The sequence below is a fragment of the Carcharhinus amblyrhynchos genome, chromosome 21 (assembly GCF_965287045.1).
Source record: "Carcharhinus amblyrhynchos chromosome 21, sCarAmb.v2.hapA, whole genome shotgun sequence".
In the NCBI taxonomy this organism is placed as follows: Eukaryota; Metazoa; Chordata; class Chondrichthyes; order Carcharhiniformes; family Carcharhinidae; genus Carcharhinus; species Carcharhinus amblyrhynchos.
The window spans coordinates 40,625,799-40,652,673 of NC_137344.1; the positions used below are offsets into that span (position 1 = coordinate 40,625,799).

The 26,875-nt window shown below is 43.5% G+C and overlaps 1 protein-coding gene and 1 pseudogene across 3 annotated transcripts in view; one reads left to right on the top strand and one right to left on the bottom strand.

The window, feature by feature from the left end:
- The window catches only part of myocd (myocardin), a 620,755-nt gene that overhangs the window by 343,286 nt on the left and 250,594 nt on the right, over positions 1-26,875 (top strand). The gene's annotated exons all lie outside the window — the stretch shown is intronic.
- Positions 26,299-26,521, bottom strand: LOC145356723 (U2 spliceosomal RNA; annotated as a pseudogene).

A 26,875-nucleotide genomic window follows, 5' to 3' on the forward strand; every position in this document is an offset into this window, starting at 1 on the left:
CACAGCACTCAAGAAATAGCAGCAACATGCGTGCAGTTAGGGATCTCCTAACATGGGAAACAGTCACCAAAGGTCAGTGAGCACCAGCAGAATATTTGTCCGAGACTTCATAGGAAACAGGACTGCAGCAAACTTTAGACATCCTTTCTCAATGCTGCCATTACCATCAGTAATTGTGTCAAAAAAAAGGAGAAATGGCAACATTTTTTGAAGTAGCTTCATTGGAATATTCTCCAGAGTACTTGAGTTGGAAACCAAGATCGAAGAATAGGTATGTTCCATCTATTAACCATGCCACTGATGGAAATTAAATGGGCAGAGGAAATTGCAGAAAAAACATAATATTAGATCTTGATATTGGAATCACCTATTCCAATATGTTCTTGTTTGAGTTTGTATCAATTATCGGTTGATTTTTTTCATGTAAAGTGCTTTGAGACATTTTCCTCATGTTTCAATGAGTGTCTTAAAGGTGGAGAAAGGAATTCTTCGATGAGGAGATTACAGAATAAATTTCAGGGTTTAGAACCCAGATGATTGAAGGCTTGGTTGCCAAGAGTGGGGCAAAGGCAGTAAATGGGGGGGATGCAGAAAATAACAGAATTGGAGAGATATAGCAGTCTTGGAGAGCTAGAGAAGGTTTCAGAGGTTGTAGAAGAGGTGCGTGGAGGCATGAGACCAGGGGGAGATTAGTTCATGAGGATGAGAATTTTAAAATTGAGTGTTCATGGAACAGGAACCAGTATGTGTGAGCAAGTATTGGGTGGAGCAAGCATTTGGTGACGTTTAAGGTACAGGAGTGATTGCACAATTTTGGAGAGTTGAATTTGGGACGTCAGCCAAGGGAGGCTTGTAATAGTCAACTCTGGAGTTAATAAAAGTGTGAAGGCGGATTCCTCTCTCAGATGAGCTGAGATAAGAGATGCTACAGCTGTGGAAGCAGGTAGCTTTTTTATAGATGGGACAATGAGGTCTTTGGCACAGCTGAAGGTCAAATAGAATGCTGAAGTTGTGAACATCCTGGTTCAGCTGAGACTTTTTACCTGGCACTGTGCCCTCTCAATGTTCACTCTTATACATCTGTGAATCTCATAAATCATTGAGCAGTGAGCAAGAACAGAAACCCAGGCTAATTAGATTGTAATATATTTCCACCTCTGAGTCTGAGGGGCAGTTGTGGTCATCTCATACAATGCTCGTAGAATCCCTACAGTGCAGAAGGAGGTCACTAGACTCATCGAGCCTGCACCGACAACAATCCCACACAGGTTATCCCTGTAACCCCACGTATTTACCCTGCTATTCCCTGTGACACTAAGGGGCAATTTAGTATGGCCAATCAACCTAACCCACGCATCTCTGTCTCACTGTCTGGAATTGCCAAACTCACTGTAGGGGGGAGTAGGATGACAGTGCGGTGTCTGGTGTGGAGGGGATTGGGCTCCCATTTTGTGCTCAGCACCACACTCGACATGCCCACAGTATCATCCAATTGAGCATATGAGCTGAAGCACAGAAATAATAGGGATTCAGTCAGTGTTAACCACTTGCTGCTGTGCCCTATCTTGGAAGTGAATTAAAAACAAATCTTTTGACTTGATTTATTATCGTCACATGTATGAGTATACAGTGAAAAGTATTGTTTCTTCTGTGCTATACAGACAACACTTACCGTTCATGGAAAAGGAAAGGAGAGAGTTCAGAATGTAGTGTTATAGTAATAGCTAGGGTGTAGAGAAAGATCAGCTTAATGCGAGGTAGATCCATTCAAAACCCTGATGGCAGCAAGGAAGAAGCTGTTCTTGAGTCGGTTGGGAAGTGACTTCAGACTTTTGCATCTCTTTCCCAACAGAAGAAGGTGGAAGAGAGAATGTCCGGGGTGCGTGGGGTCCTTAATTGTGCTGGCTGCTTGGCAAGGCAGTGGGAAGTGTAGACAGAGTCAGTGGGTGAGAGGCTGGTTGGCGTGATGGATTGGGCTACGTTCACGACCTTTTGAAAATCGAAGAAAAGCAAAATCCCATAATTTAGTTGAGAACTGATAGAGACTTGAAGCCAGTTCAGCAAGGTCATTGAGCAGAGACAGTGCTGTACCTGGTTAATGAAGAACATTTACATAGTCAGAACATTACTGGGACACATATACATACTGCATCAGTGGAAACTACAGCAATTTATACTATTATCTACTGAAATTCAGCATGTACCAAAGGAAAGAGTGGGAAATTCCAGTTACACTTGAACATGAGGATGGAAAGTATTAAACTTGAAACCAAACCAAAAACAGAAAAGGAAGGCAATAAAGTTCACACAAAAAACAGCGGTTTTATTGTCTCCAGCTTTCAGAGAGGGAAAAAAAAATCACTTGTTGATAGAAACCGAGACGAGAGGATTTGAAAACTCACTTTTGCAATATTGTAGAGCAAATTCTCAACTGCCTGGAAGCAGTTAAACAAACAATTCAGACAACTGTTAATGAAGCGAATAATGTGCGGTGGCTAGGGTGTATCTGATGTCCTGGAGAGAAAAATCATTCATGTGGTCTTATAGGCAATGCTAGGATGAAGTAGTTCTTTAGGTGGTAGAAAAGGAATTGGTGAAGCCTGGGAAAATAAATGAGACAAGAATGAGGCCACTAAATTAGTCTGATAATTCTGACTACTGACTTCATATTGCAATACTAAAACTTTGTTGAACACCTTCAGTTCTGTCTGCCCAGCAGGACCCCCAGACCTTACTGTCGCTTGCCACTTCAACACACCACCCTGCTCTCCTGCCCACATGTCCATCCTTTGCCTTTCGCAGTGTTCTAGGGACCCTCATCTTCCGATTGAGCATTTTACAGCCTTCCAGACTGAACATTGAGTTCAACAACTTCGGAGCATGAACTCTCTCCTCCACCTTCACCCCCTTTCCATTTAAAGCAAATTATTGCAGTTGCTGGAAACTTGAAATAAAAGCAGGAAATGCTGCGTAAACTCAGCAGGTCTGGCAGTGTCTGGGGAGAGAGAAACTAAGCGTGGAATTCTCTGGCCATTCACGCCAATGGGATTCTCAGGTCCAGCCAGTGGCATGCCCCTGTCACAGGTTTCCCTGTGGCTAGGGGTGCCTTCAATGGGGATTTCCATTTTCAGTGTATGTCTGGAGGATCCTGCTACCAGCTTCCCATCACCCAGAAGTACGCTGAGGGGAGCCCAGAGAATCCCACCCAGAGTTAATGTTTTGAGTCCACATGATCATTGTGCAGAACTGAAGAGGCCACTATTAGCACTTCTTCAGTCCCCAATGCCACCATTAACACCCCCTTTGTCTGTATCCATGTCATCTTTGTCAGTCTCTCCTTAGCTCCGATCTATCCCTGATCCACCACAATTCAACCATTATCATTAGTTGCATTTCTGTCCCTCTTCAGTTCTGTAGAAGGGTCAAATGCACTCAGAACGTTAACTTTGTTTCTCTCTCCACAGATGCTGCCAGACCTGCTGAGATTTTCCAGCATTTTCTCTTTTGGTTTCAGAATCCAGCATCTGCAGTAATTTGCTTTGATTACATGGTTTGCGTGATAGACTGGACTTCATTCACAACCCTTTGTAGTTTCTCGAGGTCTTGGGCAGAGCAGAAACCATACCAAGCTGTGATGTAATCAGAAAGAATACTTTCTCTGGTGCACCTGTAAAAGTTGGTGAGAATTCTTAGTGGGTATGCCAAATTTCCTTAGTCTTCTGAGAAAGTAGAGGCATTGGTAGGCTTTCTTAACTGTAGTGTTGGCATGGGGAGACCAGGACAGCTTGTTGGTGGTCTGGACACCTAAAAACATGAAACTCTCAGACCTGGTGAGATTTTCCAGCATTTTCTGTTTTTATTTCATATCTTCTGATGTAGCGTAATGTCATTGTTTGATAATTCTCCTGTGAAGTGCCTTGGGATGACTTACTGCATTAAAGGTATTATGTAAATACACACTGGTCATGTTGGAGGATTTGCTGCCCTCCATGGGCTGATGATGCCAACTTTGATACCACTGTCGGTGTATCATCCCAACACCGATTTTATCTCAGTATTGTTTTGACCTCTTTTGACTCAGATTTATTCCAAGAATTAATGTACTTGGGGTCTCAACAGGTGGAACTGGTTTACTTATGTCTGTGCTGAAGTGTGTGAAGTTACAAGAAAAATGCAAGCTCTCAGCCAATTTTGCTTCAGAGAACTGATAACTTAATACTCTTACATTTCTCCCTTGAGTATCACGATGCAACTGCAAACAAGAATTTAAATTTCAAAGCAATTGGCAGTGTTAAGAACGTGCCAGTATCTGAGAAAATTCGAATGCTGACCTCACTTTTTACTGCCTACACTTTACACGGATGATTGGTACAATGTGGAGCTCCACCTAGAAAACCCAAAGTCTTCAACATAGCCTCCTACATAAGCCCCCTTCTGACTAGTAGCGCCTTTCCCTCAAGGCCCAGTAATCCCAGGACATCCCATCACCTCCCTGACCTGTCCCCCAAGATTCCAATCTCCCCCCTTGCAACCCCTTTGGTCTTCCACACATGCCCCTGCTACTTACCTTTCCTCTGGCGCTTAGTTCCAGGTAGCCAGTTGTAGGGCCTCTTCTTGCCAGTGCAGCACCCTTCCTGGACTGACTGAAAGCTTATCAGCCAATCCCACTGGCAGCAGTTCTTCATGGCAGAACTTCCTCCTGGTAATGGGCAGAAGTCCCGACTCCAGGCAGTTGACAATCACTAGATGTGAAATGACGTGGCACCTGCTGGAGTCATCTAAACCTCACCCATTCTGAAAATTTGAGCCTTGGTTTTCTGGTCAAATAATTTGGACGTTTGTAAACCGAGTGTTGTTACCTTAAAATCATAGAATCCCTACAGAGCAGAAGGAAGCCAGTCAGCCCATCGAGTCTGCACCGACTCTCCCACAGAGCATTCCCTGCATTTATCCTAGCTAATCCCCATAACCTACACGTATTGGAACACTAAGGGGCAATTTAGCATGGCCAGTCTACCTAACCTGCACATCTTTGGACTGTGGGAGGAAATGGGAGCACCTGGAGGAAACCCATGCAGACAAGGGGAGAACATGCAAACTCCATGGGTGGGATTCTCCGGCTACGCTCGTCCATAAATCAGAGAAGCCCGCCTGAGGTCAATGACCTTTGTGTGGTCCACCCGTCGCCTGCTACGATTCCCGTGGCAGGCAGGACAAGAGAAATCCACCCCCCCCTCGCAGTCCCCACCATATCTCAGCCACTGAAGACTGGAATTGAACCCAGATCCCTGGCACTGTGAGGCATTAGTGCTCATCACTGTGCTACTGTATTAGCTCACTTGAAGAACAGGTGGTCAACAATGGAAAACCATGGTGGGGGTATGGGGGGTGGGGGGACACCTCACCCAGTGCCGTGAAGCTCAAGGCCTACCTCATGTAATTTTCGAGTGGGTACGTAAATAGGGAAAATAGGGTAAATCAGTAAAAAGATACAAAAGTCTGAGGACATGTTACAACTGACTCAAGAACAGCTTCTTCCCTGCTGCCCTCAGACTTTTGAATGGACCTGTCTCGCACTAAGTTGATCTTTCTCTCCACCCGAGTTATGACTGTAACACTACATTCTGCACTCTCTCCTTTCCTTCTGTATGAACCGTATGTTTTGTCCGTATAGCGTGCAAGAAACAATACTTTTCACTGTATACTAATATATGTGACAATAATAAATCAAAGCAAAAAAGGAAAGCAACTCTGCCTTTCTGTTTCAGGCAAGAGATTGCTTGGATATACAAATTTTGTTCCTCCACCAGATCTAAGATTCTGATAGGAACTTTCAGGTACAAACGGATGGGACCTGCCGGAGACCAAGGTGGGGACCAAGACCCCACCTGTCATCTCAGATGGACGTGAACAATCCCAAGACACTGAGAATTTTTTGTAAATCACTGGAACCCAGATGTAGGGAGCGGCATGTCAAGTTGGCAAGTGATATGAAACTTGGCAAAGTTGTGAACAGTGAGTGGCATGATTCAGATTGACAGAAACAAGAAGGCGTTGAAAAGCTAATCATAGTAATGATGACCATGAAACTATCAGCGCTTATCCTAAAAACCCATCTGGTTCATTAATGTCCTTCAGGGAAGGAAATCTGCCATCCTAACCTGGTCTGGCCTACATGTGACTCCAGAGCCCCAGCCATATGGTGGACTCTGAACTATCCTCTGAAATGGCCCCAGCAAGCCACTCAGTTCAGGACAACTAGAGATGGGCAACAAATGCTAGTTTTTAAAAAGTAAAGTTTACAAAGTGACCTAACAAGAACATAATATAAGAAATAGGAGCAGCAGTGGGCTATTTGGACCTCGAGCCTGCTCCACCATTCAATAAAATCATGGTGGATCTGATTGTGACCTTAACTGCACCTTTCCCCATACGCCTTGACTCCCTGGTCAGTCAAAAATCCATCTAACTCAGCCATGAATATATTCAATGACCCAGCCCCCCACTGCTGTCTATGGAAAATCATTCCAAAACTGAATAAATCCCTGAGAGAAGAAATTCCTCCTCATCTCCATCCAAATGATGAGAGGGTTTGAGAGAGCAGAGCAAGAAAACCTATTCCCTCTGATGAGTCAGGCAATAGATTCAAAATAATTGGCAAACAAGTTAAAGGGGAGATGAAGGGATAATGTTAGCACACACACACTTATCAGGAAAGGTGGAAGAAGCTGACTGCACAAACAATTTTTAAGAAAAGATGGACAAGTATTTGAATATGAGGAATTTACAGGGTTATGGACAAAACATGATGACGTGAGGTAAAGCATGATGGCACCAATACGATGGGCTGAATGGATTCCTCCTGTGCTGTAACCTTCCATGATACTGTAATTTTGAACAGGATGATCATTATAAAACTTACAAAATTCTAACAGGGTTAGGCACGGTGCCACAGTGGTTATCAATGCTGCCTCACATTGCCAAGAACCCAGGTTCAGTTCCGGCCTCAGATCACTGTCTGTGTGGAGTTGCACAGTGTCTCCCCATGTTTGCATGGGTTTCCTCCGGGTGCTCCAGTTTCCTCCCATAGTCCAAAGATGTGTGAGTTAGGTTGATTAGCCATGCTAAATTGACCCCAGTGTCAGGGGGATTAACAGGCTAAATGTGTGGGGTTGCGGGAATAGAGCCTGAGTGGGATTGTGGCTGGTACAGACTCGATGGGATGAATGGCCTCCTTTTGTATTGTAGGGATTCTGTTCTATTGTTCCCAGTGGTGGGGGAATCCAGAACTTGGGGTCATAATTTGAGAATAAGAACTTTTAGAACTGAGGTGAGGAGACATTTCTTCACCCAGAGGGTGATGAATGTCTGGAATCCACTTCCATAGAATGTAGTTGAGGCCAAAATGTTGTCTGATTTCAAGAAGAAATTAGATATTTTCTTGGTGCTAAAGAGATCAAGGGATATTGGAGGAAGGGGGAATCAGAATATTGAATTTGATGATCAGTCATGATCAAAATGAATGGCAGAGCAGGCCCGAAGATCTGAAACGCCTCCTCCTGCTTCTAGTTTTTATGTTTCTATATGATCTCGTTGCTATTTCTAGTAGCTTTCTTTGTATAAACTGGCTGCTGTGTTTCCAACATAACAACAAAGACTGCAGTTCAAATGTGCTTTGGAATCTCCTGAGATTGTTCAGAGAAACAGTGGCTGGGAAATTCTGGTCCTGTCCATGGTAGGACATAGTCTGTAGGGCTTTGGCTGCCTCTCAAAACTTTCTGTCCTTCCTGCGATGGTGGTGGGACTGGATAACCCCAGCCGCTGTGTAAAATCCAGGTCTTCCTGTTGTATAAAGGGGTTCTTGAAAATGCCTGTGGAGACTTAAAGCTAGAACAGCATGCTGCTGCCCCTCATCCTCCGATGTCTTGATCCCCAGCTCATTACAGGAGCTGGCTGCTTACCCATCCTCGGAGAGAAAACAGGCAAGCTACCCTCATCTGGCACTGCCAATTTCCTGGCCTCATTCAAAGGAAGCCTGAGCCCAAAAGTAGTTTGGCCGGGGCGGCACAGTTGTTAGCGCTGCTGCCTCACATCGCCAGGGACCCTGGTTCAATTCCAGCTTTGGGTGACTGTGTGGAGTTTACACGTTCTCCCAGTATCTGCGTGGGTTTCCTCTGGGTGCTCCGGTTTCCTCCCATAATCCAAAGATATGTGGGTTAGGTGGATTGGCCATGCCAGACTGACCCCAGTGTCAGGTGGATTAGCAGGATACATATACGGGGTTATGGGAATAGGGCCTGGGTGAGATTATGGTCAGTGCAGACTCTATGGGTCAAATGGCCTCCTTCTGCACTGTAGAAATTCTATGATTCTGTGATCTCCTGATGCTAGCTTTGAGCAGGTGGCACAATCGCTCTGCTGTCTCTGTAGATGGGAACACCACGTTCTGACTGTGGCTGTCCCACCCCGCTGTGGCCATTCTTTGATACCAGTTTGGGCATCTTTTTGCTGTGCATGAAGCAATCCAAATTGGAGTTGGATTGGAGTTAATTTAACCCTGGAGTTAAATTAACAGAGTTAATTTAATCACACCTTTTTTTTTTGCACACACACTACCGGCCCTATTTTAACTCAGTTAAATTTCATTCATTTATTTGCACAGATTGAAATCAGACTTTTGCAGTCTGAGTTTTCGTGGCATTTTGAAGACTCCGTGCCTTGGGTGAAACAATGCCAGGAGCACCGTTGGTGAAGTCCTGCCCTCATTTCCAACAGATCCTCTTTTCGCTGAGAAGGATAAGAGGGCGGTTTTCAGTTCAGACATGGAGAAAACCCATAACCGGCAAGCGCTGACTTCAAACAGACCACAGTTTTGCTGGAGTAAGGTCTGTTTCTTACAATGGGGATTTTTTTGGAGGCTGAGGTGGAGTGAGGGTAGAGAGCCTAATTACTTTTCTTACTCCCAGTCCTGGAGCACCAGGCAGACCTTTTAAACAGCTTGCCACTGCAGTCTGCCTGAGAGAATACGCTGTGATATGGTGAAAAAGAGATGCACAGGTAGTTCCAGAGCTTGCTTGTGAACATAAAAATTTGAGTGCAGTCAATAGTTTCACAACATCGGATTAAAATCCAACAGGTTTATTTGGTAGCACTTTGGTAGTGTTGGACTTTAACCTGGTGTTGTGAGACTACTTATTGTGCTTACCCAAGTCCAATGCTGACAACTCCACATCATAAAAATTTGAGAATACATCTATTTAATGTTTTGTCAGGGCAGGGTGCTTTACATGTCCATCTGGAGGGGCATTTGTACCTTCTGAATCCTATAATAACGCTGAAAGATAACAGACATTCTTTTGTAAGAGTGAATATATTTGTGGATAACACAGTGACAGTGTTCACCTGTGCAACAACTGGTATCCAGAATTTCTTCTTTTTTACGTGGTTTACTATTTCTTCTAAGTGCTGCCTGGACATCCACACAAGGCAGCTGCCCTCCAGAGAGCCAAGGGTGGAAGGCGCCAGCTGACCTTGGCCTCCCCCCGTGTGGGTCAACCACTCCCTCCCTGGTGACAGAGGGCAAAGCTGAAGATGTCACAGCTGAGGGGATTCAGAGGAAGCGTACTGGGTGACCCAGGGGTGTCCAGTTGCTGCTGCTCCTCCCTTTGGATGCCCAAGGGCACTGGCCTGTCTCTTTGAGGGGAATGGGCACCTGGAGGAACATTGACATGCTCTGTTTCCTTCTCGCATTGCCACAGCCTGAACACACCCATGGCAACAGTGATGAAGAGCAGGTTGGCACGCATCTCCAGTGGGAACTGGGCATTCTGCTGGACTAGGGTCTCCATGGCATTCACCACGCCCTACATGGAAACCTCAAGGTAGCACATGTTGGCACCACCTCATTGGAGGGCAGTCGGACAGACTCGTCCATGTGCCACTCTAATGAGAGCTTCCAACAGCTTTGCCTTATGCTTCCCCACTTCTTCCTGACTCTCCACTATGATTTTCAAGCCAATTTCAGAAGCCTGTTATCAGACTTGGATTTCAGATATGCTGCTTCCCCAGCTGTCCTCCAAGAGCCAGGGAGCTCAACAAAAGCTGTCTCCTCCTGAAGTGGATGCTTGTCCATGTTTTGACTGTGAGAGCTTTCCTGAACAAGCACAAATTCTCACTGAGGTGCTTGTACAGCTGGTGACAGTCCTCCTCCTCCTCCTTTTCCCCCTCCTCAGTCTCTTTCTGGAGGCACCTGTAAGTAAGAGAAGAGAGTCCAATGACAGCATCAGCTGTTACTAACATGGAGGCACATTCGACCCTCAGGTTTGCATTGAATGGATGAATCCTTATTAGGGCGGACACACAATGTCAAGCTTTCCATCACCAATGGCTCTGCCCTACTCCGCTCTTGAATTCAGTCAGAGAACCTGAGAAATGGAAGATCATCACTGGTACAAATTGGGCAGAAGATTTGTGGACCAGCCCCCTCCAGAGTGCTAAGCACATCCACATGGAAGGGGAAAGCTCAGACTGGCGTGCGATTTGCTGGTTTCCTCCATGCTTATGCCAGTTCTCCACCCCTCCCTCCCCTAGCACCCCCACCCCTCGTCCATGTAGTGTCCCATGTCTGGTGAAGAGTGGACACTGAAGTGTGGATGTACCGAAGTGGGGCTGTGAAACAGAACACATCATTGCCACTGGACATTAGACCCTGACATATTGGAGCTTTGTGGTTCATGCGACCATCAATGAGACTTATCCTAGTGGGGCAAATAAGGTCATTTGTCTTTTTCTGATGCTGTGTCGTCGACCTCTTGTGAACTCCATGGGCACTGACAGTATTGGCCACCTGTGCTCATGCAGCATTGCTTTTCCCTACTTGGTTTCCTCCTCCCATCAGGTGGGCAGAGCATAATCCTGCGCACCTTGACATGGTTAAGAAGGACATGCAGGGATGCACCACTGAAGTTCAGACATGAGCCAGCGGATGACCTTGCGGATGGCTCTCTGTTTTCGACCTGACATTGTGCACGATGGCATAAATCACTGGGATGTATAATTACACCGGTACGGAAAGATGTGGCTTCCCATTGGTCTGAGCAACAGAAACACTCCCCATCCCTGTCCCCCACCATGGAGAATTCCGCCCTGTGTGTCAGTGTTTGGAAAGATGTAGGTCAAATTGATTGCCTCTGCTACCTTCCACTACAACATTACAGCACTCATTCCCAGGGCATCTTCTCACAGTTCCAGAGGACTCCACTTCCTTTCAAGGCAACCGGTGATGCATTGCAAAACCTGAGAGTTCTATCTGTTACTACATTAACTTGTTCTCCTTGCCCTCAACCAAGAACCCAGAATTGGTTTTCCTTCAATCTTCAAGCTTTCGCTTCACTTCCAAAATCTCACAAAGCATGTACCTTCTCAAGCTGGAGTATTTTCTATTTTGCAGTACCAGACCATTTGCCACTGTCCCGGTGACGGGTACTGTTATTGGGAGGGCTGATGTTACTTCAAACCTGCCCTGGTACTGATTACAGTGTTTCGCAACACCAATTGCCACAGGCTTCTGGCTGGGTAATGTGGGCAGGCAGAAGTCCTGCCCTGCCACTTCTGGATGTGGAGATGCCAGCATTGAACTGGGGTGGGCACAGTAAGAAGTCTCTCAACACCAGGTTAAAGTCCAACAGGTTTATCTGATAGCACGAGCTTTTGGAGTGCTGACCCTTCATCAGGTGAGTCACCTGATGTTGTGAGACTTATTACTGTGCCTGCCATTTCTTGTAGCAACCTTGAGGAATCCTACGATCTGTCCTTTGAATTTCTTGAGTCCAGTCCAGAGAAGAAGTCACCGCTTTTTACTGAACAGATCCATTCTTTGGTGAATCGTGTGCATCACATCATGTCCCCAGAACACCAACTGGCAAACTCCTGCATTTCTGGCAGGCAGACTTTGGGATAGAAATTTTGATACTATTTTACACTGGTCAAGAAAACTTTCCAGCTACATGAAGTCAAGACAGATACATATGGATTTTGTTACAAAGCTGCATGTGTTGGCTGAGTTCCCGATAACTGCCAAAGTTAGCAATATTATGATGTGGATTTTGAGAGTATCATCTTCAGGAGCGCAGAATAACTCTGGCCAATGTGCTATACAAGGGCCAACCGAGATGTGCAATCCTTTGCACATCTCCAGTGGATCCTATTAAAACAGGCACCATTTTTGAATATTTTCTCAAATTGGTTCAGAAGTTTGATCATCTATAGATCATGGAATGCTTTGGAAATCTAGAGGCAAATAGGAGTCGTAAGAAAAAAGTTTTCAGCAATTTTAAAGTTTAAGTTTATTAGTGTCACAAGTAGGCTTACATTAACGCAGCAAAGAAGTTACTGTGAAAATCTCCTCATCCCCACCCTGTTCAGGTACACAGAGGGAGAAATTATCATGGCCAATGCACCTACCCAGCTCGTCTTTCGAACTTTGGGAGGAAACCGGAACATTTGGAGGAAACCCACGCAAAAACGGGGAGAGCATGCAGACTCCTCACAGATAGTGACCGAAGCTGAGAATCGAACCTGGGTCCCTGGCACTGAGAGGCAGCTGTGCTAACCACTGTGCTAACACACTGGTTTATGTCCAGGAAGGGCGCAAGCCTAATTAGCATATTTTGAAATCAATTCGAATCTCATTATTGGGCTCAATGCCGCTAATTCCACCCTCAACAAATTATCTCACCCAGCCGATGTGATGTAGTGCCCGTGCGAATCACAACGGGTTTCCAAATATGAAAACCAATTGGGATGACCATGCTGGAGATGCACACAAGTATAGCCACCCCCTTTCCCCCCACGGTGGTGAGGGTCATGGCCACGCAGTGCCCTGTCACTACCCACTGTGGGGCAGGTGGAGGGAGTTTCCAGCACAGATCAGGGCACTCTTAAAAGATAGCACTCCAAACTCTGTGGTGTTGGTCTTGCTGGCTCTATCAGGCCCCACCATGCCAGAGTGATGCCGCAAACCATCCTCTCCCGATTCTCTGTGCACCCAGTGCCAGAAAAAGTGGAGTGAAAACTCGGCTGTGAATCTGGAGAGAGAGAGAGAGAGACACTGGTGTTCAGTCTGAGCCTTACGCTCTGTCAAAACTTTGGGAAAATTTTGCCCTATGCGTCTGATTACACAGAGAGAAGTAATAAAATACTAACGATTCAAGAGAACTTCAAAATAGTCAAAAGAAGCTTAGTGGACGTAATAAGTGTAAAAATTGTAATGAATCATATAATAGGACTTTCCATTGTGTACCATGGAGAAGGAGGGCATTTGGCCCATCCAGTTTGCACCTACTCTTACAGGCCATCTTACCCAGGCCCTCTCCCTCGCCCCATCCCCATAAACCCCACACATTTAGCATGGCTAATCCACCTAACCCATGCATCTTTTGGGCACTAAGGAACAATTTAGCATGGCCACACCACCTACCGTGCACATCTTTGGACTGTGGAAGTAAACTGGAGCACCTGGAAGAAACCCATGCAGACACAGGGAGAACATGCTAACTTCACATAGTCAACCAAGGCCAGAATTGAACCCAGGTCCGCGGTGCTGTGAGGTAGTGGTGCTCGCCACTGTGCTGCCCTTAAAATCAGCAAATCTGTTGGTAATTCTGGTTTTCAGATTGGAACCGGAGCAGTGGTTTGCACGGAAGCTGGGTTCGAGGGCGTTTTTTGAGGAGAGACCTGATAAAGTAGGTTTGCAGGAAAGAAGGACAGTACTCGAGGAGAGAGAACTGTTAACAATAACATCTAATCAGGATGCCCAAGAAAGGTAATTGGATACTGAAGACAGAGGTAATCTGAAATAAAAACATAAAATCTGGGAATATTCAGCATGTAAAGCAGCATTCATAAGAAGAGATACGTTCGTAGGAGAGTTAACCTTTCAGGGTCACCACATGATGGAATTGGCAAGTTGGGCGGTCAGCAGTTTGGCGAGAATAGGATCGAGGGAGCAGGCGATGAACCTTGTAGACAAGACAGACTCGGTCATGAGGAAAGACAGGAGGTAAGCTTGAGAAAAATGTAAGCTTGGTGCTCAGGAAATGTGGAGTGTGGGAGGGAGGGAATTTTAGAGGACATGTGACCAAGTGGGCTAGGGGAAAAGAGAGGAGTGGCAGAGGCAGCTGATCACGTGGTCTCATTCTTAATAACTAAGGAGCCCATGATCCCTTTCTATATTTTGGATTTAAGAATTTGCCATTGGGTTGGAAAATTACAAATGACACTCCATTAATTAAAAAAAATGAGTTCAGGGTGTCAAAGCGTAGAACGCCAAGACAGGTAAAGGACAGAAAAAGCTTTAGTTTGTATTTAATTGTTCTCTTTCTGAATTGGTTGGGATAGGTTGGTGAAAATAAGGAAATAAAGCCAAGGCAGGTAAATGGAGTTGGTTCAGGGATAACAATTGGGGAATTTCCCTTCCAGAATCCTCTATCAGCACCGACCTGTCCCGACCAATTCAGAGAGAGAACAATTAAATGCAAATTAAAATTATTTTCTGAGCCAACATTTCGAGTCCAGACTTGGAACATTGGCTCTATTCTCCCCCGACAGATGTTGTCAGACCTGCTGAGATTTTCCAATATTTTTCTGTTTTTGTTTCAGATTCCAACGTCCGCCGTACTTTGCATTTATAAAACATTTTCTGTCCTTCCAAAAATTGAGACCCAAACTCAGAGGAGCACTTGCTCCTATGTCAGAGTGACATTTTATCACTGTTCATACTAGGTCTTTTCAACCTGTTTGATTTTTTAATAAAAATTACCATTTGATGCTGAATTAGAGATTGTTTAGTGATGTAGGCCCAAGTCCAAGTCAGCCTGGATTGCTACTGTTCAAACTGGTTTCACATTTGACCATTACAGGTGTCATTGAATTTCTTCAGCCAGAGGGTGGTGAACCTATAGAATTCATTGCCACAGAAGGCTGATGAGACCAGCTCATTGAGTGTATTTAAGACAGAGATAGATAGGTTCTTGATTGGTAAGGGGATCAAAGAGTACAGGGAAAAGGCAGGAGAATGGGATTGAGAAACTTATCAGCCATTGTTGAATGGCAGAATTCAATGGCCCAATTCTGCTGCTATATTTTTAAAAGGGAGTTTGAGTTTAAGCATCGTGGGGTTATGCTGTAACTATACAGGATCTTGGTGAGACCACATTTTGAATATTGTGTGCAGTTCTGGTCACCGCACTATAAAAACGATGTGGAAGCAGTGCAGAGGAGATTTACCAGGATGCTGCCTGGTTTGGAGGGTAGGTCTTATGAGGAAAGGTTGAGGCAGCTGGGGCTTTTGTCTTTAGAGCAGAGGAGGATGAGAGGTGACTTAATAGAAGTTTATAAAATGACGAGGGAGATAGATAGAGTGGATGTTCGGAGACTATTTCCTCGGGTGGATGTAGCTGTTACTAGGGGGCATAATAATAAGGTTCATGGTGGGAGATATAGGAGGGATGTCCGAGGTAGATTCTTCACTCAGAGAGTGGTTGGGGTGTGGAATAGACTGTCTGCTGTGATAGTGGAGTCGGACACTTTCGGAACTTTCAAGCGGTTGTTGGATAGGCGCATGGAGCACACCAGAATGATAGGGAGTGGGATAGCTTGATCTTGGGTTCAGACATAGCTCGGCACAACACTGAGGGCGGAAGGGCCTGTACTGTTCTATGGTCTATATCTTATAGTCTTATTATCTTACATTCCAGCAGAAATGTGAAATAATGCAATGTCTGGAACACTTGTTCCAACCCAATTTTAAAAAACTTAAATAAAGGTTAATACCCTTGAAAACCTCAATGCATTGAAATTAGACAACCATTTGAAATTGTTAAAAAGTTAGCAAATAATTCTTAAAACATTTTCTATTCATGTTCTAATCTATTTTACATCATAAATAAAAATAATTTAACATAACTGCTTCTAAAGTATAGTAGTTTTTCTAGGAGATCTGAATTTAACATGTTTCTCTTCAATATGCGATTATATCGAATAAAGATTTCTCAACAAAACTTTTCTTATTCCCCTTCCTTCCGATTGGTCAAACCCATTCCATTTTAGCTCTCCTGACCTTGGTGCTCGTTCGTTCTTGTTGATTTTTCTTCCCTCCTCACTATTTCCCCAGTTCCACTACCTCAGTCTAATCATTTTATATAGAGACACAAAATATGTTCCATGTAATAATAATTCCATTCTAATTCTCTTCCCGCACCCAGTGGTGCATTAAGGTAATCTGTTTCCTCGCTAGTAATTCCCAGAACAGATCGCTCGTCTATCGCCACAGGCTTACAGCTTGAGGGGCACCACTCGACATCAGCGGGGCTGACCAGGACACACACACTTTCTTACCACCAGCCATTGCCGTGTTGGAAGGATTTGAAAGTTGACACTCAACCTGTTAGGCCGCGTTATGAACGCATTTTCCTTGACCATCAAGTCCTGCTGTGGAACTCAAGCTTGGAGTTTCTGGCTCAGAGGCAGAGACACTACCCACTGTACCACAAGACCTCCTACGTAAAACTAACGCTTGACTTGTGAAACTGAAAACTTTTCTTTTAATCGCAGTTCAGAAATTGAACTATCATGTAAAATTGGGTTAATAATTTTGTTTTGAATGTTCCTATCATATATTAAGCTGATCTTTCTCTTCAGCCTACCTGTAGCTGCAACACTACATCCTGCACCCTCTTCTTTCTTTCTCTCCTATGCACTCTGTGAACAGCATGTTTTGTGTCTATAGCACTCAAGGAACAGTACTTTTCACTGTACCCCAATACATGTGACAATAAATCAAAATCGGATCAAAATTATTTTTAGTTTCCTTAAATGTATAATCGTTTGGAATGAAAGCTGAGATGAAAGCAAATGAGCAAAAAACTGATTGGATTACTTCAGAATGTTTAGAATCTATAAATTCCTTCACCTTAAGAAGGAAAGTAATAAAACAACTGAAAAAATAATACAAGAGGATTTCCTGTGCTCTCATTATCACATCACTGGGCACAGAGAGAAAACACTCTTGGCCAAGGCAATGCATCTGGTGGCTCTTGCTGGAGTTAGTAATGGCTTTGGGTCCAATGCCAGTCATTTCTGTGGCAGGTGCCTGTTAAATCCCAGCAAGGTCGAGTGTGACACACCCATTTCCGTTGCTTACCACCCTACTGGAAGACGCGTCGTGGGGGATTCCAACAACCTTGAGGCGTACGCTTCCCTCTCAATACGGCCAAAAAAAAAACGTTTGCAGCTTACATCAAGTGGAATTTTAAATTTTTCAAAGCAGAAGAACCAGCCAAATTTCTCTCTTGACGCCATAGCATTAATAACCAAATGCATTTTTTGTGATTTGACAATTGATTATACTGAATTGAAGGGTAGTAACAAGGTCATAAATCTCTATCATTAAAGGAGCCTACTTCAGATTGTAACCTTGAATGTTACTTTGATTTGATTTATTGACAAGGGAAAATAGGCAAAGTAAAGAAAGAATAAGGAAACAAGAGGTCAATAAGGAATGAAAAAAATGGATGCAAGAATGTGATATAATTAAAGAACTCCCTGAATATTAGAAAAATTTATTGTGTCTGTCTTATATACCACAGCTGATGCGATGTACAAAATTATATTTGGTATCTGTACCTTGATAAAGTATGAACAAAAATGACAGGCATGGTGGAAAGAATTCATCTTCTAACTCTTGTGCCTGCAATATTTTTCCTATTGTAGTCAACATTTCCATGCTGTCAGCAGTTATTCAACTCATTGGAAGCTCAGAAAATAATGAATTACCACAATAAAGTGTTTCAAGAATTTACTTTAAAGGTTACTTTGCAATTATCCAGATTGTCCTGACCAGTATTACCAGTGAGCTGTGAATGTTGTATTGCACGCTGTCTAATGTCATAATAAATGTCAAAGAACAGGGGGGAAAGGTTTATATTTTTTAACCTGCGTCACTTCTATAATGCATACGTGGGCTTTCAGGCAGACTTGGACGCACATTAGAACAGAGTTATTTGTGCCAATATTGTACAACTTCAAGAAGCTTATCTTTTGGGCGGCAGGTGGAGGAGTTGGTGAGAAGTGTAGAAATTGCGAAAACAGAAGTGGAATATGAGAAGTACACATCCAAGAAAAGAAAACATTTGATTCAAAATGTTTCAATTCCAGTTCATTTAGGTAAGAAAACTCCTAATTGGCAGGTTCTGCAGTTTAAAACAAGATGCCCTGGCTCTCCTGCGCTGAAGTCTGTTGATGCAACGCTTGGCATTGAAGTAAGAGGCTTTTGGGATTGGAACGTTGTCTCCTTGATATACAACAGGTGCTGCAAAATCGCCCGTGGGATGTGCGCTCAAAGATCTCTTTGGAATTCTTCGACGAATTAGCCAGGTGAAGCTTGTCTAGACGATTTTACATCCCAAACAATTTGCACATGTCGAGAGAAGAAAATGCAAAGTTTGGTAGGCTATCGGCATGCCGATAGTTCTTATCAGAGGTTTATGAAATAAACTTGGAAACCCTTATTGTATTTTATTGTTTCAGTCAAGAGGAAGTTACCAGTCTAGACTCACTTAACCTGTTGCATAAAACCTATTTTGTTAAATGCGGATCTTTTATCCACTTGTTTACACTTAATTCTTATCTGAATGTGTACTTTTCTACAGCTGCCATTTCTTTGCCAAGTGAGTTGTAAATCATTAGCTGAAGTGTCAACTTGGTTCATTGATTGCCACCTCACCTGAGTCACAATGTTATGAATTCAAACCCATGACAGGACTTTTCCGCATAATCTAGGCTCAACTGCAGTGCTGAAGGAAAGTTGAATTGGTGAAGTGCCATATTTTCAGTGCCATTTCAAACTGATGCCCCTATCTGTTACGATGGATATAAACGATCCTACAACTTCTTTTGAAGAGGAGCAACCGGTTCACCCAATGCTCTTTCCAATAGTCATTCTTCAACCAACCCACACAAAATCACGTTAATTGGGCATTCACCTTTATCGATAATTCTTTGAGTTTGCAGTGTGCAAATTGGCAAATGTGTGCGTATCTATATGACATCAGTGATTGCTTCTCGGAAGTGTTTAATTGTCTCTGAAATACTTTTGAAAAGTTCTACCCATGCAAAAGGCACTATATGAATGCAACTTTTCTTGTATTTTTGAGGCAAAACAATTTATAGAATTGTCTCAGTTATATTAACCTTTGGGAAATGCACCAGTTTAGCTAGTGTATTTACTTTGTCAGTTTGTCTCAGCATTTCGTGGGAGGAGATGGCATAGTGGCATTGCTGGACCAGTAATCTAGGGTAATGCTCAGGACCTGGGTTCAAATCCCATCACGGCAGATGGTGAAGTGTGAATTCAATAAAAATCTGGAATTTAAAAAAATCTAGCGACGATCTAGAAATTAATTGTTGGGGTGGCATGGTGGCACGGTGGTTAGCACTGCTGCCTCTCAGCATCAGGGACCCAGGTTCAATTCCAGCCTCGGGTGACTGTATGGAGCTTGCCCATTCTCCTTGTGTCTGCATGGGTTTCCTCCGAGTGCTCCAGTTTCCTATCACAGTCCAAAGATGTAAGGGTTATGTTGATTGGCCATGCTAAGTTGACCCTTAATGTCAGATGGAATTAGAAGGATAAATATGTGGGGCTATGAAAATAGGACAGGACCTGGATGGAATTGTTGTTGGTGTGGGCTCGATAGGCCAAATGGCCGCCTCCTGCACTGCAGATTCTGTGATTTTATGATTTATTTTCCTGCCAGTCAGGTGATTGGAGGGACCTGGCTTCAATACTGCCTTGGGTAACTGTGATAGCTTGCATGTTCTCCCCGTGTCTACATGGGTTTCCTCCCACACTCTAAGGTTACATGGATTGGCCGTGCTAAAATTGCTCCTTAGTGTCCCAAGGTGTGTAGGTTAGGGGGATTAGCGGGGTAAATATGTGTGTCTATGGGGATAGAGCCTGGGTGAGTTGTTCTGTTGGAGAGTCTGTGCAGACTCGATGGTGTGGAGATGCCGGCATTGGATGGGTGAGCACAGTAAGAAGTCTCACCAAACACCAGGTTAATGTCCAACAGGTTTATTTGTTAGTAAACAGATTTGATGGGCCAAATGGCCTCCTGGCCCACAGGTCATCAATGAAATGTCATTGCCATAAATATCTGCTTGACTTATTTTGGAAGTTAAATTGTACTTTCTGCAGAGTTATAAAGAAACAATTGAAAGTGTAGTCCTGAAGACAAGAATATTGAAAAAAAATGAATGGTCATAATGATGAATTGATTGTCGCAATGGCTTTATATTGCTAAAGGGACCCATCTGATTGAATAGTATGTGCCAGGTAAATACAGAAAGATATGTTATAATTAATTCTTGCTAAAAAAACAATTCGTCAATGTCATAAAATGCACAAAGACTTTGAAATGAGGTAGTACAAAGAAATAATACAATAGATATGTTAGATATAGGAATAATAGGCCGTTCCTCACCTTGAATGGATTGCTGTGCCATTCTGTTCAATCATGGCATCTTTTATTATTCGTTCAAGCGATATGGATGTCACTGGCTAGGCCAGCATTTACTGCCAATTTCTAAATGCCTTTAAGCAAGTGGTGATGAACTGCTTCCTTGAACTGCTGCTGTCCATATGGTATAAGTATACCTGCACTGCTGTTAGGGAGGGAGTTCCAGGATTTTAACCCAGTGATGGTGAAGGAACAGTGATATATTTGCAAGTCATGATGATGAGTGGCTTGGATGGAAACTTGCAGGTGGCGTTCTCAGATATCTGCTGCCCTTGTCCTTTTAGATGGTGACAATCCTGGGTTTGGAAAGTACTGCCTAAGGAACCTTGATGAGTTCCTGCAGTGCATCTTATAGATGGTACACACTGCTGCCACTCTGCATCTATGCTGGATGAAGTTAATGTTTGTAGATGGTGTGCCAATCAAGTGGGCTGCCTTGTCCTGGATGGTGTCCAGCATCCGCACACTTTATCTAATCTTGAGCCTTATCTCTTGATTTTGTCACCAAATAAACATGTTGATTAGCCCAGCAACCAAATCTTCTCAGGGAAGAGAGTGCCAGATTTCCACTAGCTTATGTCTGAAGAAAATGATTCCTGACTTCAGCCCTGAATGAGCTGAGATTCGCAATTGTGGCCCTTCATTGTAGATTCTCTCACCAGAAGAGACATTTTCTCTCTATCTACCCTATGAGATCCCTTTATCGTTTTAGATACCTCAATTAAATTCCATCTTAACTTTCCAGATCTGAGGGAACACAAGCCAAGCTTGTACAACAGATCCTCACAATTCAACTATTCGATCCCTAACAGAATTCTGGTGAATCTGAGCTATACTCCTTTCAAAGCCTTCCAGAGATGTGATGCCAATGAGGACCTGGTCCAGATGAAGTCTGACCAAAGCGCTCCACAACAAAAACTTGCCTTTGCTCTCTTGAGATTCCAAAAATTCCAGAGTTCAGTTTGTCTTTTTTGTGATATTTTGTACCTGCGTGTATTTGTGTTCCTAGACTCCCAAAATGCTTTGCTCTTTCACCATTCACCTAGTCTTTCACAGAGGAAATATTCTCATTTGCTGCTCTCGAATCTGAAGTGGGTGATGTGACACTTCCACACACTGGACTTTACCTGCCACAGTTTTGCACATTCGCTTATTCAGTCTATTTCTCTTTTTAACTTATTGCGCCCATAACTTACTGCCCCTTCCATATTGGACCTGAATTTTCAGGAAATCAGGCCTACCCTAGAGGCCTTTTAGAACAATGGACGGGTCTCAATTTCAGGATTTTCATTTCCATTTCTGCTTACAGCAGTGTTTGCACGTCCACACTCCTGTCCTTACTCGTTTCATTGTTAAATTGCTAACTTAAATCCCCGATAATTGCAGTGGAGTTGGACCTCTTTAGTAAGTAGACATGGCTTATGGCCTATCGGAAAGTCATGAACAGGGAGAGACCCCAATCCCTCAGGGTAAACCATGAAATAAGGTTATTTACTTCTGTAATCCTTTCATGAGATTTCAACAGTTCTCGATTAGAGAAAAAATGTCTTCTCCCAGATAGCTTTAATTGGCAGGCCATTTGGTGTATTTTAAATTATATGTGGCCATTTGTTTACCATCAAAATAGACACAATTGTCTATTAATGCTGGGGAAGTTGAATTATTACCCTGTTATTTCTATACTTCTGAGATTTGCCGACATATTTGCTCGTCCATCTCTCCCTGACTCTTTGGGGGCCTTTAGTACACTCCAGCAATGGATTGCCCCCCTTTTGCTTTTAAGTTCCAGCCATTTTCTTAATCTCTCTCTTGCCTCCCAACCAACTATCAATCCATGATTGGCGGCACAGTGGCGAGCATGGCTGCCTCACAGCACCAGGAACCCAGGTTCGATTTCCATCATGGGTGAAAGTCTGTGAGGAGTCTGCATGTTCTCCTCATGTCTGCGTGGGTTCCTCTGGGTCCTCTGGTTTCCTCCCACAGTCCAAAAGATGTGCTGGCTAGGTGCATTGACCATGCTAAATTCTCCCTCAGTGTACCTGAACAGGCGCTGGAGTGTGGCGACTGGGGGATTTTCACAGTAATTTCATTGCAGTGTTAATGTAACCCTATTTGTGACTATTAAATAAACTCTATGTTGCAAGCTTATCTCAATTTGGGATACTTTCATTTTTGCTAATAATCTCTTGTGCCAAACTGTATTAAATGGCTTCTGGAAATCTGTACAGGCAACATTCATAGACTCTCACCAATCTGCTATGCCAGTGAGTACCTCTAAACATGTAATAAAACTCGATGGACAAGATCTACCCTTCATGATTGCTTGGCCTTCGTATTCTTTGAGCAGCTCAATGTTAACAAAAATATATGGGTATTTTTTATTTGGCAGTACTGTTTTTCTATTACGTTTCTGTAAAGTTTTGTGGTAATCACCGAAGAAAGACTTTGGACTGATAAGATCTGTGGTACTTACAATATCCTCTCGAAATAAGATTTGTACAGCTGAGTAGCCACATGGGACGTCGTGGCTAACATTGGGAAGAACCAAAAGAATGCTTAGAAATGCCTTGATAATTATGAATGCACACTATTGTCCACCAGTTCTGGTGATGTTCTTTATGATAGTTGATTGGGCTACTGCCAAACCATAATGAATTCTCAATAACTGAAGAACTGACTGGACCATTTACCCAGCCATGGTTGGGAGACGGTAGTACTACACTTATTTCTTTTAAATTAATTAAAAGTATATGGATTTTTCTTTAACAAATTTTTTTTACTATAATGTGTTGCTTGAAGATGGTAACACTTAGAAATGGACCTTTTTTTATTTCAGACTTATGTCTGCATCAAGCACTTTCAGGCCAAACATATCATGCCTTCTCTAATGTGCCCTGGGAAGACATCTCAGTCCCACCCTACTCAGAACATTTCTAAAGCACTATTAAAGTACATAAGCTTCTCTTAATTTGACAGCTGGGTGACATTTTTGCTTTTCCAGCAGCAGCCATCATCATGGGGCTGCCCTGAACAAGTTGGCCAAGTTAAGGGCAACCTTTGTTGTGAACCTGTGCCCTTGCACTGAGACTATTCAAATGCATTTCGCCAACAGACAGGACATGTTCATCCCATCAATCACAGCTAATTTTAAACCATGGTCAAAGAAGTGAAAAACTAATGTTACACCCGCATCAGGTGACTGAAAAGGTGAGCATTCTATAATTGCCTAGCCTTTCCTCCCACAGTCCAAAGATGTGCGGGTTAGGTTGATTAGCCATGCTAAGGAGTTGCCCCTTAGTGTCCAGGGATGTGTAGGTTAGAGGGATTAATGGGTATAGTATATAGGGATATGGGGGAAAGGCCTGGGTGGGATTGTGTTCGGTGCAGACTTGATGGGCCAAAGGGCCTCTTTCTGCACTGTAGGGTTCTATGATTCTATAACTGTGCCTTTTTTTTCAGGCTCTTACTTAATCTAAGTTTTTGAAGTTGCCTTTACACTGAGAAATTCTTGAACAATTTCCACCTCTGATCCATTAAGCCCCCTATCTGTCATCTCTACCATACCTTCTCAACCAGTAAAAACAAGCAGTCTCGAGATGATTGTCATGCATGTGAGAGTCGATTGAGACAATAATTCACATGTAATTGGATATTTGCTCCACTTGCTAGCTGGAAACAAATAAAACAAGTAACTAAATGGAGGAAAGCCCATGTGTTTGTTATTATAAAGGCCATGAGGTTTTCATTTGAATTTGTTGGGATTGCCTCTTGGAGTTATGATTAATTGGTGGGATGACATTGTGAATCAGGGTGAAGTTTATATTAACGGATCAAACCATACGTTAGGATAAAGGAAGATTTTGGATTAGCAAGACTTGTCATAATCTTCAACGAGGATTACTTTTCTCACTATGTAACTATGCAGTGTTTTCCTTTTACAGCAGCACTGGTGAAAATAGTTGGCCCTTGAGAACTAATTGTCAGTGTTCAGTTACAACATTCTTAAATGATAAAACATGATCTCGTCTTATCACAGATTTGATTTATTATACCTGTACTGGCCAAATGTACGAGCGTTTAGCATTAAATCGGATACGTGATTAAGAGGGTGGATTAGGAAGAGGGAAATCTCTGTGCCAGAGGTTGACCATTCAACACACAAGCTTTTTGGGCAAAGTTTTATTGTTACTCTGGTGCTTGATAAATAGCAAATAAGATTAAGATGGATGCTACTTAAGTGTCCAGTCTGAATGTTAGGGCAGAATTTTATGCTCCCCCGAGGCGGGTCATGAAATGGGGGTGAATGAAACATGAATTCCCCCCACCTCCCCGGAACCCACCTGCCCAATCCCCAGCACAATTTTACACTTGGAGGAGCAAGGTCTCAGGCAGGAATCCCATCCTTTCACCAATTAAGGCCTCTTAGTAGTCACTCAATGGCCATCTGAGGGCCCTATCCCGGCCAGTCTTGATGTTTAGGCTGGCAGGAGCAGGTCCTTGTAGATTAAGAGACTGACAGAGAAAACTTTCTTTCCACCTCATGTAGGAAGATGCGGAGGGGACACCTCCGTCTGAAGTCCCCCCTCAGAGTTGGGATGCCCTCACCTCCAGGACATTGGAGCTCTGGGACACCCTACCCTCCCCAACTGTCTTAACCCTGTCGTCGTGATCGCCCTCGTCCCAACTCCCTACAGCATTCCTTAACTTCCTACTTACCCCCAGGACTCCTGGAACTTACCGTTCCAACGGTCCCAGCACTTACTTCCAGGCAGAGCACTGCAGTTCCATTTTTGTTCACTGCAGCGCTGTGTCTGGCTGGGTTGAAGAGCTGTCTCGGCCAATCTGATTTGGTGGCAACTCTCAATGATGGGACTTCCACCTCTTGTCAATCAACACTCAAGTGGGCATTAAATAATTGGCGGTGCAGATTAGGCACGGATTCTCGGTATGGCAAGTGCCAATCGTTCACCATTCTTAAAACCCTACTTTTAACTCATTTAAATTAAAATTCCAGATTACAGGCATACATAATGGCAAGAGATTACAATGTTATAGATAACGTGATCAACTGATAGCTTACGAGCAACGTACAGCTCTTCAGTGGAGTTTCTTCTTTAACTTCTTCACACAAGGCATTGGTGAGGCTGCACTTGGAGTATTGTATAGTTTTGGTTCCCGTATTTGAGGACAGATGTAGTGGCATTGGAGACAGTTCAGAGGAGGGTCACTAGATTGATTCCAGAGATGAGAGGTTTATCGTATGAAGAGAGATTGAACAGTTTAGGCCAATACTCTCTAGAGTTTAGAAGAATGAGGGGGGATCAAATTGAGGTATTCAAGATAAAAGGTATGGATAAAGTAGATGTGGAGTGGATGCTTCCGCTGATGAGGCATTCTAGGATGATAGATCACAGTCTTCGAATCAGGCGTCGCAAATTTAAAACAGAATTGAGGAGAAACTACTTCTCGCAAAGGATTTTGGATCTGTGGAATTCGCTGCCCTAGAGTGCGGTGGATGCTGGGACAGTGAGTAAATTTAAGGAGGAGTGAGACAGATTTTTAATTGGTAATGAGTTAAAAGGTTATGGGGAGAAGGCAGGAAAATGGGGATGAGGACCAAATCAGCCATGATTGAATGGTGGAGTGGACTCGATGGGCCAAATGGCCTAATTCTGCTCCTATATTTTATGAACTTCATTGGAAACACAAATCTGCAGAAGCTTTTTTAAGTTTTACCCCATTCTTAAAGTTACAGAGCGAATATGCAGAGTGGACAAGGCAAGCCCTAAACCCATCTCCTCGCTTACTCCAAAAATCAATTTAAATTGAACCCAATTCATAGTCTCCACAAGAGAGACATACAAGATCCAAGCTAACAAGAAAAGGCACTGTACGCCATCTTGGGCATGATCTGATGCTTAATCTTAGCCACAAGGCCAAGAAGTGACGGTTCCACTGCAATAATGTTATTTAACCTTCCTGTTTAACTGCTTCTGCCTCGCCTCGCAGGAACTCCGGTTTAATTCCTGCCTCAGGTCACTGTCTGTATGGAGTTTGTACATTCTTCTTGTATCTGCTTGGGTTTCCTCCCACAGTCCAGAGATGTGCAGGTTAGTTTGATTGGCCATGCTAAATTGCTCCTTAGTGTCAGCGGGATTAGCAGAGTAAGTATGTGATGTTATGGGAATTTGATTTGATTTGATTTATTATTGTCACATGTATTAGTATACAGTGAAAAGTGTTTTTTGTGCACTATACAGACAAAGCATACCATAGAGAAGAAAAGGGAAGGGTGCAGAATG